The sequence below is a fragment of the Prionailurus viverrinus genome, chromosome D4, assembly GCF_022837055.1.
Source record: "Prionailurus viverrinus isolate Anna chromosome D4, UM_Priviv_1.0, whole genome shotgun sequence".
NCBI classification, from domain to species: domain Eukaryota; kingdom Metazoa; phylum Chordata; class Mammalia; order Carnivora; family Felidae; genus Prionailurus; species Prionailurus viverrinus.
In genome coordinates, this window is record NC_062573.1 from 58,565,216 (window position 1) to 58,581,172 (window position 15,957).

Genomic DNA, 15,957 nt, shown 5'->3' on the forward strand with positions numbered 1-15,957 from the left:
TTCTTTCCTGAGTTCTCGGTGCTAAAAAAGGTTGTGCTTTTCTATTCCTTTTCCTATAATATACTCTCTTTCTGACATTAAGAGTGATAGGTAAATTCCATAGGTAAATTGGGTTTTCCTGGCCTAAGCCAAGACAAGTTACCGCATTTTTTTCGTTTGGATATTCTTTGTTATTTTAAAACTCTTTCTATCCATGTAGAAGAATGCCTCTGATTCTGCACTTAGACAGGCAAAAGAGAATGGCATGTTAATAATTTTCAAAGTATTATTTCCATGACACATAAATGAGTTAGGCCTGGCCTTAGTGGTGTGTGTGTGTGTGTGTGTGTGTGTGTGCGCGCGCGTGCACACGTGTGATGGGAGCTATAAACTCCATCTAAAGCAGTACTTCTCAAATTTTAATATATATTCAAATCACCTGGGTATGATCCTTGGTTCACAAGACCTTTTAACAAGCTTCTAGTTGACAGTAATGCTGCGGGTCTGTGGTTTATCCATTGATTAGCAAGGTTTTAGAGGACAACTTACACATTAGAAACTTTTTGTGAATATGCCCTCAAGTAGTTCATGGGCCAAATATGGGTTTAACAAACAGTTTCCATGCTTGAAAAATGAAGGGATATGCTAGATCACTAAAGATTTCCACAAGGTACCTAGTGCAGGAATCTCAAACTCAAGTGCTTATAGGCATCAGTCTGGGTTCAGTGGAGACCATTAGGCTGGAGAATTTCTGCGTGTGGACAGTGCACTCTGCTCTTGAACTCTAGCTGATGGTTCCCAGGCAGAAATGCTGGCACAGAGTGTCCATACTGTCCAATTTCTTAAAGAGAATTGGGATATAGAAATTTTTGTGTGTGAAATCCTCTTCTATATTTTCCATTAATTTTTTTCCAAGCATCCTTCAAGCTAAAATAAGTCTGTTGGCCAGATGCGAACTTTGGGGTGCTTGCTTACTCTCTCTGGTCCAGTATTTTGCCAGACCCTGGAGAGATGTTTTAAAAAAGGACCTGGTTTCAGCTACTAAGATAAGTGTGGCCTTGTTGAGAGCTAAGATGGATACATATGAGATAGCCAGGAAGCAATGCAAAGATGTGTGTCTGCAAGTGTGAGGAAAAAAAGATGTAAGCCGCTTAAGGAGGCTATGAAACCCAGCCCGAACGCAGAAACTATCCCAGAGCTGAATCTTATGATTTGTAGAAATGTCCTATGGATGGAAAATAGCTGTTTATTTTGTCTTAATGGGTTAATTAGTGCTGATGGATAGACAGTGGAGCTATTACTGTTCAGTACCAACTTTGATAGTTAAGTAGGTAACAGTGACTTGAGGCAATTCTGGTTTAAGAAATAAGGGGGGCTGCAGGGCAGCTGGGTGGCTCACTCGGTTGGGCATCTGACTTAGGCCTAGGTCATGATCTCGCTGGTCCTGAGTTCTAGCCCCAGGTTGGGTTCTGTGCTGACAGTGTGGAGCCTGGAACCTGTTTCAGATTCTGTGTCTCCCCCTCTCTCTCTGCTCCTCCCCCACTCACACTGTCTCTCTCTCTCTCTCTCTGTCAAAAATAAATAAACATTAAAAAAAAAAAAAGAAAGAAAGAAAGGGGGCTGGGTGGCTTATTTGGTTAAGTGTCCAACTCTTGGTTTTAGCTCAGGTCATGATCTCATGGGTTTGTGAGTTTGAGGCCCACGGTGGGCTCTGTGCTGACAGCTGTGGAGCCTGCTTGGGATTCTCTGTCTGTCTCTCTCTCTCTGCCCCTTCCCCTCTGACACTCTGTTTCTCTCTCAAAATAAACAAATAAATGTTAAAAAAAATAGATTCATCTGAAAATATTAGTGGAATCTGTCATGAATACTACAAGAAACAGAGTCCTTGCAGAAAGAAAAAGATTTTCTAAATATTGTATGGTTTGCAACTGTCTTCAGTATTATGGAAACATACAAATGGTATTATGATCATTATCTGAAAAATGGAGTCATAAAACTTCATTTGAATAAACAGATGGGGTGTGGTAGGCTGAAAAATGCAACCCCCCCAAAGGTGTCCATGTCCCAGTTCCTGGAAATTGTGGATGTGTTAACTTATATGGTAAGTAGGACTTTGCCGGCATGATTAAGTTAAGGATTTTGAGGTGGGAAGATTATCCTGCATTATCTAGGTGGTACGATGTAGTCATAAAGGTCTTTATAAGAGGGAGGCAGGAGGATCAGAGTCAGAAAGGGAGAACTGGAGGACGAGGCCATGGGCCAAGCAGTGCAGGCAGTCTCCGGAAGCTAGAAAAGACAAGGAAACAGATTTTCCTCTAGGACCCCAAGAAAGGACATACCCTGCTGACACCTTGTTTTTAGTCCATTGAGATGACTTGGGACTCCTGACCTCCAGAAGCCCAACATAATAAATTTGTATTGTTTTGAACCATTAAGTTTGTGGTAATTTATTATAGCAGCAATAGGAAATTAATACAGATGACAAAGAGATACAGAAGACATGAAGTATGAAAGTTTCTGAAATTTTTTAAGTCTCAAACATAAACAGAGGAAAGTGGTTTTCTATTTATGATACTCTTGTCACTTGCTGTCTAGAATATTTTTATGGTTAAAATGATTTCTTGTGATATACCAAATCTCTATTGACTTGCATGCAAAATAGGAGTGACATTTTTAATACACTGCCATGCGATGAAATTATGTCAGAGAAACTAAATCAAAAGAGACAATAAATGTTAATGTGGTTAGCAAAATGCCTTATAGCAAGTGCTCATTAAATGTTAGTTCCCTTCTATTTGTCCTTACAGAGCTTAGATCTTGAGTAATAAAAGCATAATATTTATACAAGTTGTTGTCATGCTTGAAGTTTGTTTTTTTATCATACAGTTTTTTTATATTGTATAAGTTTAAAGTGACAACGTGATGATGTGATATATGTGTATATTGCAAAATGATTACTACACACAATAGGGTTAGTTAACACCTCCATCACCTCACATAATTACCTTTTCTCTTTTTTTATTTCTTTGGTGAGAATTATTTCAGATTTATCCTAGCAGTTTTCAAGTATATAAAACAGTATTGTTAAATATCACCACCAAGCTGTACATTAGATCTCTAGAACTTATTCATCTTACAAGTGGAAGTTTGTACCCTTTGACTAACATCTTCTCATTACCTCTACCCCATGCAATTGTTTTATTGTAGGGCATGAATGTACCGAAATCTTAATTTACTACATCAATAAATAGAAAGATGAAGTTAGCTAGTCTTGTTGGAAAACACTAGGCAATTGAAGGTTTAGTCTGAAACAGACAAAAGAATGGGATGAAACTTATTTTTGACTTAATAGTTGCCAGAATTAATCGAATCATAAATGTGCATAATTTCTTTTCATTTGGAATTTTAAAGCACCTATTCTTAGCAGTTCTTTAATATTAATTTCATGTTAAATGAATCATTATGAAATATGAGGAAAAATATTTTCAAGCCATGTGCTCATTTAAAAATATAATTTATTACTTTCTGCAGGCAATAAAAATATGCTATATTAGTTACAATATACCATGATGGGTGGGAATGCACGTTCCATATAGGAATGCATTTTACTGAACAAAAGAAAATCAGATTAACACTGCCTTAATATGTGTATACTTTTTGAAACACAATGTATCATTGCTCAATGAAAAAAAGACAGATTTTTGTTTTCTGGGAATTCTGTGTCAGAGATTGTACAATGATAACGTCATTTCCCCATTCTACAATGTTGACAGAATTTAAGCAAGTGGTTATGAGAGTCCCTTGCCTTCCTCTCTCTTGGTGTGGTTTAGGTCCCCTCCCCTACTTTTATTTGAAATGTGCTATTCTCTTGAGTTAATCTCATTTTAACAAACATATGTCTATTGACCTATGCTGCTGGAAAACAAGGTGTTGATTAATTAAAGGCAGACTCCCTTCCCTAGAATGAACTTCACAAGACCAGAGAATATATATATTTTTTTTCACCATGTTAATCCCAGACCCTGCTATAGTGCCTCAGCTGAGTTCAGCTACAAGCAACAGAGATCTAAAATAATGCTAGTGGAAACAGATTTATTTTTCTTTATTGTAAAAGAGCTCAGTTTTAGGCAAACTAGGTGACTCCCATGATTACTGGGGACCCAGAATACTTCTACTTCTTTTGCTCTGTCATCCCTACTCCATGACTATCATCCTTGAGGATACCTTATGTTCCAACACTGCTGGAACTCCAGCCATCTTGCCTGACATTAGTTAGGAAACAGCTGAAAGGGGGAAAGGGCTAAAATGAAAAAGCTCTTTGCCCTTTTCTTTCTACCTTTCAAGAAGCCTTTCTGAACGTCTCCTCCAACAGTTTCCCTGTATCTTTCACTGGCTACAATGTAGTTACATGGCCTCCTAATACCAAGGGCGTCTGGGAAATGTAGTTTTGTTTTGTTTTTAAACTGGGCACATTGCCTTGCTAAGTAGTGTTCTCATACCAACAAGGGGAGGAAGTGGTAAAATGAGATCAATAAGGACAATGTAATAATTTTTCTGTGAAGCAAATTTATTGAATTAACAAGAATATTCCTTGATACTTGTACCCCCCTTTTCTTAAATTTAAAAATGTTTTTTAAAAACTGAAATGATGGTAATTTTCTTTTTCCCTCCTAAAGTCTTTACTTGACCAGATAAAAAGTTGTTAACTGTTAGTCTTCTAATATTATTGACATTTTACTGGTCCAAGAAATTAAAAATCTATGGAATTCCTGGGACTGTATAGGTGACCTAGATTTCTGGGTTCCAAGATACTCAGATGGATCTGTCTTCAACATAGCCTATGTGCTTCATGCCTTCTGCTTAGAAGTTCTCACTAGTGCTTAATTTATGAAGTAGCCTCAGCCAGTGCTAATGCTTAGAGACAGAGGAGCTGCCACCTCCAGGTCCTTAGGGATTTCTTTTGTGAAACTGAATAAACGTCATTTAAAATGGAGTCGGGGGTGCCTGGGTGGCTCAGTTGGTTAGACGTCTGACTTTAGCTCAGGTCATGATCTTGCCATCCATGAGTTCAAGCCCCATGTAGGGCTCTGTGCTGACAGCTCAGAGCCTGGAACCTACTTCAAATTGTGTCTCCCTCTCTCTCTCTGCCCCTTCCCTGCTTGCACTTTGTCTCCCTCTCAAAAATAAACATTAAAAAAAAAAAAAGGACTTAAAATGGAATCAGTAGGTTAGAAGGGGGAGCTCTCACCCTACCATTTGTCCTCTATTGCAGACCCCAACAGAACTAAGCCTATAGTTTCTTACCTCAACAGGAGGAAGATTTTCTCCTGTCCCAGCAACAGTCTAGCCAATGAGAGACTGTCGCAACTCAACCAATGAAAAGTGACTACACTTGGAACTCCCACTTTGGACTTTTTATTTATAACAGCACCTCCTAACTCCCCCTTCCTCCTTTCTTCTATGAAAGAGTCTTTCTCTCCTTTGTTCTTCAGATTTGCCTATGGTTTTGCAGAAGCTTGCATGTTTCAAATTGCAGTTCTCTGCTGTTTCCAAATAAACTTTTTTTTTCTGGTCAAATAACTGACAGTTTTATTTTTAACGTTAACACTTTGCAGCAAGTGAGAGAAACTCTTTGAAAAATTAAAGGAGTAATTGTTGTGAGGATATGGGGGAATCTCGTGGAGAGCTATGAACAGAAAAATAGTCAGTTTGCCTTACAATTGGGCTTTAAAAAGCTAGGAATGGAAGCTACCTGTATTTCTCATGGCATGACGTGGCCTTTCAACTTTTTTTGCTTTTCTTGGTGAACCAACTTTCTTTACTCCTTACATATTTTTTCTTCCCCCAGTAAGTTTGGTTGGCACGGGGGTTTGGCTCCTGTGGTATAGAAGAGGTACAGTCTTTCAGTTCTGCCATTCCAAATTCCCCAGCAATAGCTTCATTGAATCAGTGCGGGTCAGGTTAGCATTCCATTGCAAGGAGTGAGGCAATTAGTACCAATGTGTCCTCCTAAGGTGCAGTCTTTCAGCAGCCCCTAGAGAGTGAGCATGTGAGGGGAGGGAGATGTACCTGCAACAGTTAAAATACATTTCCATTTTTCCATTAATTTCCACCTCTGGCTGCCCTCTGTTTCCTGATCTCAGGTGTTTTTCCCCTACCAGGGTGGGAGATCAAAGACCTTCACTATTGCACCATTTCTTAAAGCATTTTGTGCACATTCTTATTGTTTTCTTCTAATTCCATGTACATTTCCGAAGACAGAATGCTTTAAGAGGAAAGCAATGTGGTGATTACCATATATAAGCCTCCAGGGTCACATCATCTCCTCCCCCACTTCTGCTCCACCAAGAACTTAGAAAAGTGCTCTAGTTCTCAGCCTGGGGCATGAGCAAGAACACAGCAAGTGGTAATAAGCAAGGCACCAGAGTAAATCTATCTGGATTTGAAGGTGCAACACCTTCTAGTAGAGTAGCAGGAAGTAGAGCTCTGCATCAGGGAAATTGGAATACTACCTACCACATAAGATCACGGTAATAAGAAAATAATCACCCTAAGGAATCAGCCCAGTGCCTGGGACTTAATAAACACTCATTAAATACTCACAGTTGAAATACCAGAGGCAAGTATCAGAGCAGGGGACAATACAGTGTTGAGGCATCAAATGAAAGTTGAAAACTAGGTGCGTGTCTGGACGAACCCTGGAAATATGAGTCTTACTACAATAGCTAGAATCCAAGACAGTTGATTCTATTTGTTGTTGAATTTTAAAGATTTGATATCAAGAACTTTATTTCTTTAAAGTTTATTTATTTTGAGAGAGAGAGCGCGAACACATGTGGGGGAGGGGGACAGAGGGGGAGAGGATCCCAAGCAGGCTCTATGCTGTCAGCAGGGCTCACTCACAAACCATGAGAGTATGAACTGAGCAGAAATCAAGAGTAGGGTGTTTAACCAACTGAGCCACCAGGTGCCTCTGATATAAGGAACTTTGCAGCACTCAGCTGTGATATTTTCCCCTCCAGAATATAAAGATTCTAATGGATAGATCCCATTAGAATAAATTCTAATTATTTCTAGGAATGAAGTAATTTTCACCTACACATGATATTTTTCATTTTTGCCGCATTATTTATGATTAGACTCTGTACTAATTGTTTCTAGACCCAAACAATTGGGTCTAAACCCAAAATTGTTTCTAGAGGTACGCACACTCAATTTTGTGTGCCAATTAAAACTAGGATTTTTATTTAGGTATTTGTTTCTCAGGAAACTTTTCAGGCATTTTACAAAAAGTTCATTTCATTACTGCTTAAAGTATTTGGATAATTCTATGCATACGGATGCCAAATAAAATGAGTATTTATAAGTCTCCATAAATTTACATTTATGTATTTATACATGTTACTAATTTAGGTCTAAACTAGGCCTAAACATGACATCTTTTCATCTACTGTAAAGTTGAATTAGTCTAGCAACACTTTATTAACCACTGAATCAAAACCACATATAACTGCAATATGGCAAGACTTCAATTATTAATACCACAAATACTAGAAAAGGACCTGAATACCACAATAGATATTTTCTCTAAAGAAATAAATGGCTTGGGGCACCTGGGTGGCGCAGTCGGTTGAGCGTCCGACTTCAGCCAGGTCACGATCTCGCGGCCCGTGAGTTCGAGCCCCGCGTCGGGCTCTGGGCTGATGGCTCGGAGCCTGGAGCCTGTTTCCGATTCTGTGTCTCCCTCTCTCTCTGACCCTCCCCCGTTCATGCTCTGTCTCTCTCTGTCCCAAAAATAAATAAATGTTGAAAAAAAAAAATTAAAAAAAAAAGAAAAAAAAAAAAAGAAATAAATGGCTTGTTTCCTTTGCCAGTAGAAGCAAGTCTTTAAACATTAACTTGCTCACATTTGTCCCCACAAACACAATGACTTTCTTCTTATCGTCAAGGTACCATGATTAGCGTCATTCAAGCATGTATCTAACACAGACTCTGCTTTGGATTTACCCACAAAGAACTATGCACATTAGTATAGCACAGACCTCTTTAGCGGGAAGGGTATATTTTCAAGAATGAATTCCTTAATACAGTTGCAGATCCTGCCAATTTTGTCTCAAATTCCCAATTGGGCTCCTTTTGGATCTCCCTTTATGGGAGGGAAAAAAAAAAGATTGTTGCTACTGATGAGGCTTTTGGGGTGATAGTGGGGTTCATGGGGTCTGGAGCTGATGGCCAAGAAGGAATTCTTGAGACGTCTTTGGTGCAAAAATGGTGATTTTACTAAAGTACAGGGACAGGACCCATGGGCAGGAAGAGCTGCCCTGGACCCTGCAAAGAGACAGGTTATATTTAGGAGTTGGGGAGGTAAAGTCAAGGGGAACTTTCCAATGAGATTTTCATATGCTAAAGAAGACTCACAGGATACTGGAGGCCTAGCTTATTGCCAAGCCAAGGTTGTTCTTCCCTCTAGCAAAGCATTAAGAGAGTAGGGAGTTCCTGGAGAAACATTTCACTCTGCCTGCCTCAAGTATTTGTCAGAGCTGCAGGTTATAAATAAATTTAATTTTATCTACCATTTCCTTCTGCTTTTGTTTCCCACATCACTACCACTAACCTACAGGCTGTCACTTACAACTTGTGTAAACTTGATAAATTACGTAATCCCTGTATTCAATTTATTCTTAGGTAAAATGGGTATTCCTTCATCATAGAAGGCTAGAAGTGCTTGAGTATTTTCATTACATGCATACACTGCTTTGCAGTAAGTTGTTTTGAAAGCAACTATTAAATTGTAGTTTTAAGATTATAAAGCACTGATTTAAAAAAAAATATATAAAGCTTAAGGTTAGATCCCTGATTATTTCTTTTTACAATTTAAATACCTATGAAAAACCTCAATACACTGCTAAGTTAAAGAATAAAAAGAAAAAAATTCACCAAGACGAGGTAACATTAAGAGGAATGTTAGTTTACCAAAAATGTTTTTATTTAAGTGGTTTCGTTGAACTGATCTGAAACCGAAACACACTGTATGGAATTGATTGGGAGGGGATGGGTAGGATTATTAACGCCCCCCAAAGATTCCTTAGTTCTGTATGACCACAGCTAGCAAACCATATTCTAGTCCGTGTTCAGAGGTTTTATCCCTGGACAAAGACTCAGTTTTTCTTTTAAAAAAACGATTCCCATTTTACGTCTTCCGCATTTTGGGCTGAGTCTTGCAATACCTGGGCAGCAACCTGATTAATAACACCAAGTTTTTCCTCCCCGGGTCCTTCCTGCCATCTGGTTCTCGGCCGTGAACCCAGCAGCGATCCCGCAAAAACTAAGACATCCGCTGCTTCCCCCACAGGTCCTGCAGAGCTCCCGGCTAACTTCCGGCCGAGCCGGGGCTGCCCCGCCCCGCCCCCACAAGCGCGAGATTCGTTGCAATTTTCCCGCGATGCCGCGGGGGCGCGCGGCACCGCTCGCCAGGCCCCAGAGTGCACTGCGGGGAAGAGCGCGTGCGCGCGGCTCCACTGCCGAGCGACCGCGGGAAAATTCCAAAAAAGTCAAACAAAACAAAAAACCAGTACGGGGCAAAGCCAAACTTGCAAGCCACAGAACCCGGGCGGAGGCGTCCTTTCTGCCACTGCCCAAACTGCTGAAGCAGCTCTGGCTGGCGCAGACCACCCGGTAAGCGAGAGGCCGCAGAACGAGAGCAAAGACGGCTGATTCCCTCGGGGGTCTGGCCGACACGTCAGCCGAAGGGTGGAGGTAGGGTAGGGGGAGGGTAGGGAGGGAAGACTCGCGAGAACGTTCGCCGCGCTTTGCGCATCTAGTTAGGTGAGCTGCGCCCCGGCCGTGTGCAGGGGCTGAGGGGAGGAGGTGGGTAGGGGCTTGATGTGGCGCGAGCCCGCGGAGGGGCGGAGCGGCGGGCGAGGGGCGTGGCCAAAGAGTGGGCAGGCTTGGGGGTGGGCCCGGCGTAGGGGTCACGCGGAAGAGAGCCCCCGGAACGGTGAGAACTGGGAATTGGCGCTTTGGTTCTTTTGGTTCATTGAGTGCTGGCAGCTATGTCTACTTAAAAGGAGAGGAGCAAAGGTGAATTTCTTCGCCCCGGATCCGTGGGAGCTGTGAAAAGCTCTCGTCTTCTACCCCATCACCCTCTACAGCTGGCCGCTTGCTCTCCGTCGCCCTGCCTCTAGGGCGTTGGGAGGGGGCGAGCCTGTTACCCCTCTTGCCTTCCAGGTCTTTTGTCGCTGAAGGGCAGAATGGGTGATTGTCTCCTTGCAACTTTCTTTCTTTGACCGCCAGGCCAAATCACGTCCAAAGCCCTGATATTTTGGGGGGTTGTTGTTTGTTGGCTTTTTTGTATTTACGTGGGCGCTTTTACAACCGTGAACCCTCTGTGGTCATCGTGTATGGGCTAAAGGTTTGGAGGGCAAAAGATTAGGAGTTTTTGAAACATGACAAATTTGGGACCAGAATTTTGAAAGAGGCCGAGGAATTTTCCTTCAAAGGCCTCCATGTGCCAGTGATTTTGTCCTAATCTGAAACTCTCGTGCTCCAGCTTTCACTTGTAACTTCTGTCCCATTTAGTGCATCTTAACTGTGATATGATTGACTTACCATTTATCACATGAGCAGGGCACTTTTGGGCCACTTAACTTCAGCTATTTATGGATGTCACTCACCCTCAGTGATGTGCAGCTCAGAACCTTTTCTCACTATCCTCTTCAGGAGGGGAGGAAAGGTTGTTACAAATGGTAGAATTCATACCATGTGTTGGGATCATTTATTACATAAACATATAGAAAACGTTCATTGTGACTTTATCCATTAAACTTAAATTGATGTTTCAAAATAATGGGCTGTGCCAGATTCACATGGAAATAAGCATTCATATGCGTATACAAGAAAGACCACTTCAAAACAATTTGCTTTTCCTAGTTTTATCAGAGGCCTTTTCCTGTAAAAGTTAGGTCCTGCTTCTTTAGAATTGGACTAATTATACTTTAGTATATATTACACTTTAATTCATTTTTTCATTATTCAGTCCTATTCTTGTTTTCTTGAAAAACATTTACCAGAAGTCCAGAAAAGAAAGGCAAACTCTATATTGGAATTTTTTGTTCTCTAATAAAAAGCATTAACTTGATTGATTGGCTGGGTGTGGAAGATGTGTTGCTGCATGTATGTGAAACTGTGCATGTACATTTTAAAATAAATGGTATTTTAAACCAGTTCCATATTTCAGCAAGTAGTTCCAGTAACAATTATACAAATTTTGTATTTATGAAAACCAGCTACAAGGAGGCCAGCCTGGCCAGTAGAAAGTTGGATTGATTACCTAGGCCACAGAGAGCGCCAGAGAAATCTCACATGGCGTGGCAGTTCCAAGTTGGTAGTGGTGGAGCTTCAAATCAGGCTGGAAATCAGTACCAAATGGATTTGTAAAATTTTAGTCTGGGGTATGAATATTCTCTGTTCTTGTTTATGGATCCTGACTGACTGACTTTTTCTTTTTCAATTTTATTTATTTTGAGAGAAAGAGAGTGCAAATAAGGAAGGGACTGAGAGAGAGGGAGATAGAATGCCAAGCACTGGCAGCATGGAGCTGGATGTGGGCTTGAACTCACAAACCCTGATATCATGTGAGCCGAAACCTAGAGTGGGACACTTAACCAACTGAACCACCCAGGCGCCCCTGAATGACTGATTTTAATATGAAAGAACACCTATGGGAGAAGTACATTGAGTTTGCAGTGTTTTAATAAAAATGTAGTAGAAATTGAGAAGAAAAAAACTTAAAAATTCATCAGAAAAGTTAGATAACACTACAAGTCTTGAGCATTTTATTTTCTAAATATCAATTATTATTATTTTTTTGTGCTCTGGAAGAGACCTTGCAAGTTTTCTGGTCCATTCTCTTAGACTCTTCATAAGTCCTGCTGAGCATGTAGAAATTTCTCTGTTAAGATCAGTGATACAGGAACATCTATAATCTTGGTACCTTTCTCTAGTTATAGGAAGGCAGAGTTTTAAAGGAAATTACCTTTTTTGAAACTGTATACTATGTATACTCTGTTTTCTAAAGAATTCAGTGGTTTTTAGTAAATTTTGTAGATTTTTAGAATTGTGCAGTGATTAGTACAATTCATTTTTAGAACATTTGCATCACCCTAACAGCTTTGCACGTGCAAATTCATAGTCAATCCTAACTCTGGCTTTCAGCCTCAGGCAACCATTGATTTGCTTTCTTGTCTCTATAGATTAGCCTTTTGGGGGCATTTCATATAAATAGATTCATAAAAGTGCTGTCTTTTGGTTTCTTTCACTTAGCATGATGTTTTTGAGATTCATCCATTTTGTAGCATGTATCGATAGTTTGCTCCTGTTTATTGCTGAATAATATCCCATTGTATGTCTCTACCACATTTTGTTTATCTGTTCATCAGTTGGTGGACACTTGAGTTGCTTCTACTTTTTGGTTATGAATAATGCGCTGTGAGTATTCATATGTAAGTCTTTGGACGTATGCTTTTATTATTTTTGGGGGGTGTTTATGAGTGGAATTGCTGAGTTGTATAGTAAGTTCATGTTTAACTTTTTAAGAAAGTGTCAGACTTTTCCAATGTGGCTATACCATATTCCCACCAGCAGTGTATGGGGTTTTAATTTTTCCACGACTTCATTTGTTAATTGTGTCTCTTTAAATAGCCATCCCAGTGGGTGTGAAAGTAGTATCATTGTGGTTTTAATTTGCACTCCCCTATTGGCAAACGATGTTGACTATATTTTCATGTACTTATTAGCAATTTCTAGGTCACTTTTGAAATGTCGAAACATTTTGTCCATTTTTTAATTGGGTATGTCAGCCTTTTAAAAGTAAAAGGTTTAAGAAGTAAAAGGTGATTCAGGCAGCAAAATCAGGTTTACTCAGGAATAGCAGAGGAATTGCAATTCTGGACAAGCAAACTATGGTGAACCTTAGGTGAGTCCTGAGAACAAAGCGGGAGAGTGTCCTTTTATAGAGGAAAGGAGTTTGAGAGGGTCTGTTTTGAACAAAAGTTCATTGGAAGAAAATGAGAATTTGAAGTGGTGGTGGCTTCTAATTGGTTGTAGGTGAGGGCAGCTTGCTGTTGCTGGGCAGAAAGGAAACCTTCCTTCTTCCTGCTGGGAGTATGCAAGTTGGGATGAATGATATGTGTATTAGTCATCTCTTCATGGTTTCCAAACTCCAGTTTTCAGTTAGGGTTCCTTATCATATTTTCACACTTTTCTTCCAATCAACTCTTCGCCAATCAAGAGTTGGGTCATCTGTTCCTCGTTAGAATTGTTTTTGTCTTTCAGTGTCAGGAAGGACACTTCCTGAATGCCATGTCCCACATCAGAGGGAAGTGCACAGATTGGAAATCATGGAAGCCACGTTTGAGTAACAAACAGTGGGAGGGGAAACTCTCAGGTATTTTACATCCGAAATCTGTATCCATTCAAAGTTATAAGCTAAAAGGAGCAAAGGACCCTACCTAGATCTTCAGGTGGAATTTATTGTAGTCAGTGTGCTGGTTCCCTAATTTTATGTGATCGGGTTTCTACTTTGGAGGGTTTGTCCATGTGCAACAGGTGGTGTTTGCTATTGTATAAATGCTTCGTTTGGCAAGTAGGTAATCAAAGGCTATATGCATATCTTGAAGATATTGTGGGTTCAGTTCCAGAACACTGCAATAAAGTGAATATTACAGTAAAATAAATATTGCAATAAGGTGAGTCAGATGGATGTTTTGGTTTCCCAGTGCATATAAATATGTTTATATTGTAGTCTATTACGTGTACGATAGCATTATGTCTAAAAATATATATATCTTAATTAAAAAGTACTTTATTGCTAAAAAACGGCTAACCATCTGAACTTTCAGCAAGTTGTAATAAATGATCACAGATCATTGTAACAAATATAATAATGAAAGAGCATGAAGTAGCATATTACTAGAATGTGACACAGAGACACAAAATGAGCAAATGCTGTTGAAAAAATGGCACTGATTGACTTGTTTGACAAAGAGTTGCCACAGACCTTCAGTTTGTAATAAAAGAATATAATATCTGTGAAGCACATTAAAGTGAAGCACAATTAAATGAGGTATACTTGTACTTTAGCCAGTGAGTTAAGTGTTGTTGGGCTGCTGTTGCCTTAGGGCTGGGGTTGGCAAGTTTTCCCAATTCCAGAGGGAGATTTCTAATCATTTGTTCGTTGTGGTGAAAGCCCACAAAACGGGTAACAGCCGTTCTGATGGAGGCAAATCCAGAGTCACATATGCCTCCTGGAAATTATCTTTTAATGTGGTGATGAAGTTTTAATGGGGAAAACCTGAAAGACTTTAGATTTATTGTGGATGTCCCTGGGGACAGTTAGAACACACACACACACACACACACACACACACACACACACACACCCAGTATGCATTGTCTTACAATCCCCCAGTGGTCTAAACATTCACAGGCCCAGTGATTCACCACAGAGAAAGATAAAACCAGGTAGTGCATACATAATGTATGTACACACATACATACATAATAATCCTGCTAGGGTTTGATCACTAATAATGATGTTAATTGGGATTATTTAATTGGCCCTTTTGAACCAAGGGTCAGAGGTGTTTAGGGAATAATTAGGGAGAAACCATCTTGTTCTGTGGACTTGGTTCTTGAAGGCTGTACAAAGGGAGGTTATTTTGCTGCAGCAGGTAGACCTAAGGTAGTAGTAAGAATGAGGAACTGTGTAGATGGAATGGGTATGATTAGTTGCATTGAGAGTTATGACAGGACAGGTCAAAGCAAGGTACAGGAAAACCTGGTTGTAGAAGTTTGACTCAGAAATCTCCCAAGGGGTGGTGGCATTGGAGATGAGGGAGAAGTTTGCTACAGGGAAGACTAAAGGTTCACAGCTGTCAGGGACAGATCAGGGTTTCTGAGGACAGATCTAACAGAAATGTTTCTTCCTTTGGCCAAGGATTGGGAAATTTGTGGTGTGTCTCACATGATCGGATGGGGCCCCTAAAATGTGGGGCCACCCGATGGGGTGGAAGCTGGCTGTGTAGGCAATGGAAAGATTCACCTGAGGCATAACAAAGGAGACATTTATTGAATACATTGCAAGGGAGCATCGGGCAGGCAGGATAGCAAAGGAGAGATTGTCTGCTATGAGGTAGTGGATGCAGGCTGTTTTTAAAGGGGGTGGTGAGGAGGTATGAGCAGATGGAATTTTCCCAAATTTATTACTTGTGCCTTATTGTAAGTATCCCATTGGTCAGTTAGGGCTTATGGGCATTATGGATATTATGTTGGCCTAAAGGGCCTGTCTGTATTTAGCCAGGTGGTTGCTGTGGGCCCTTGTGCCTTGATTAAGTTTCCATTGTTCAAGTCTGTTGTCTAAAAATGACCTCTACAAAATGCAAACAAGGTCATTGTCTCTCCAGCATAGAGAAGAAGAAAATAAATTGAGAAAAAGCAGAAAGGGGAGAATATACAGGTCTAACCTCATCATCTTGGGAAAACTGTTTCAGCTGTTGTTTGATTCAGTTCCTGGAAATCTTTAATTTTAGGTCACTGTTGGTGTGCAGGTTTAGTCAGCATTTGGGCCTTCCTTTAGATGAGACACATGGGTCCAGGAGTCAACTCTGGAGTTTTGATGGCACAAGAATTGGTCAGGAATATGCCTTTCCAGTGTGGTCGAAGAGAGTCTTTTTGAAGACCTCCTTTCCAATGGATGAAATCTTCAGGTTACAGGGTGTGGTGCTTGGAGTCTTCATTTCCTGGGAATGTGCCATGAAAACATTGCCCTATAAGCGCATGATTACTTTCAAGGGATGTAATGAAACCTTTGCAATACTGAAATATACCTTTTTTTTTTTTTAAGTTTATTTATTTATTTTGAGAGAAAGAGAGAGAGAGCATGAGCAGGACAGGGGCAGAGAGAAAGGGAGAGAAAGAGAA

The 15,957-nt window shown here is 40.3% G+C and overlaps 1 protein-coding gene across 5 annotated transcripts in view; it reads left to right on the top strand.

Moving 5' to 3' along the window:
* Positions 1–9,473: 9,473 nt before the first annotated feature.
* FANCC (FA complementation group C) overlaps positions 9,474–15,957 on the top strand; it is a 260,904-nt gene continuing 254,420 nt past the window's right edge. For 3 of the 5 annotated variants that reach the window (XM_047830487.1, XM_047830488.1, XM_047830493.1), the window contains exon 1: positions 9,474–9,654. The gene's annotated coding sequence lies outside the window, so the exon portion shown is untranslated. Of the gene's footprint in view, positions 9,655–9,933; positions 9,977–15,957 lie in introns of those variants that run through there. The other 2 variants (XM_047830492.1, XM_047830491.1) reach the window with 2 other exon arrangements.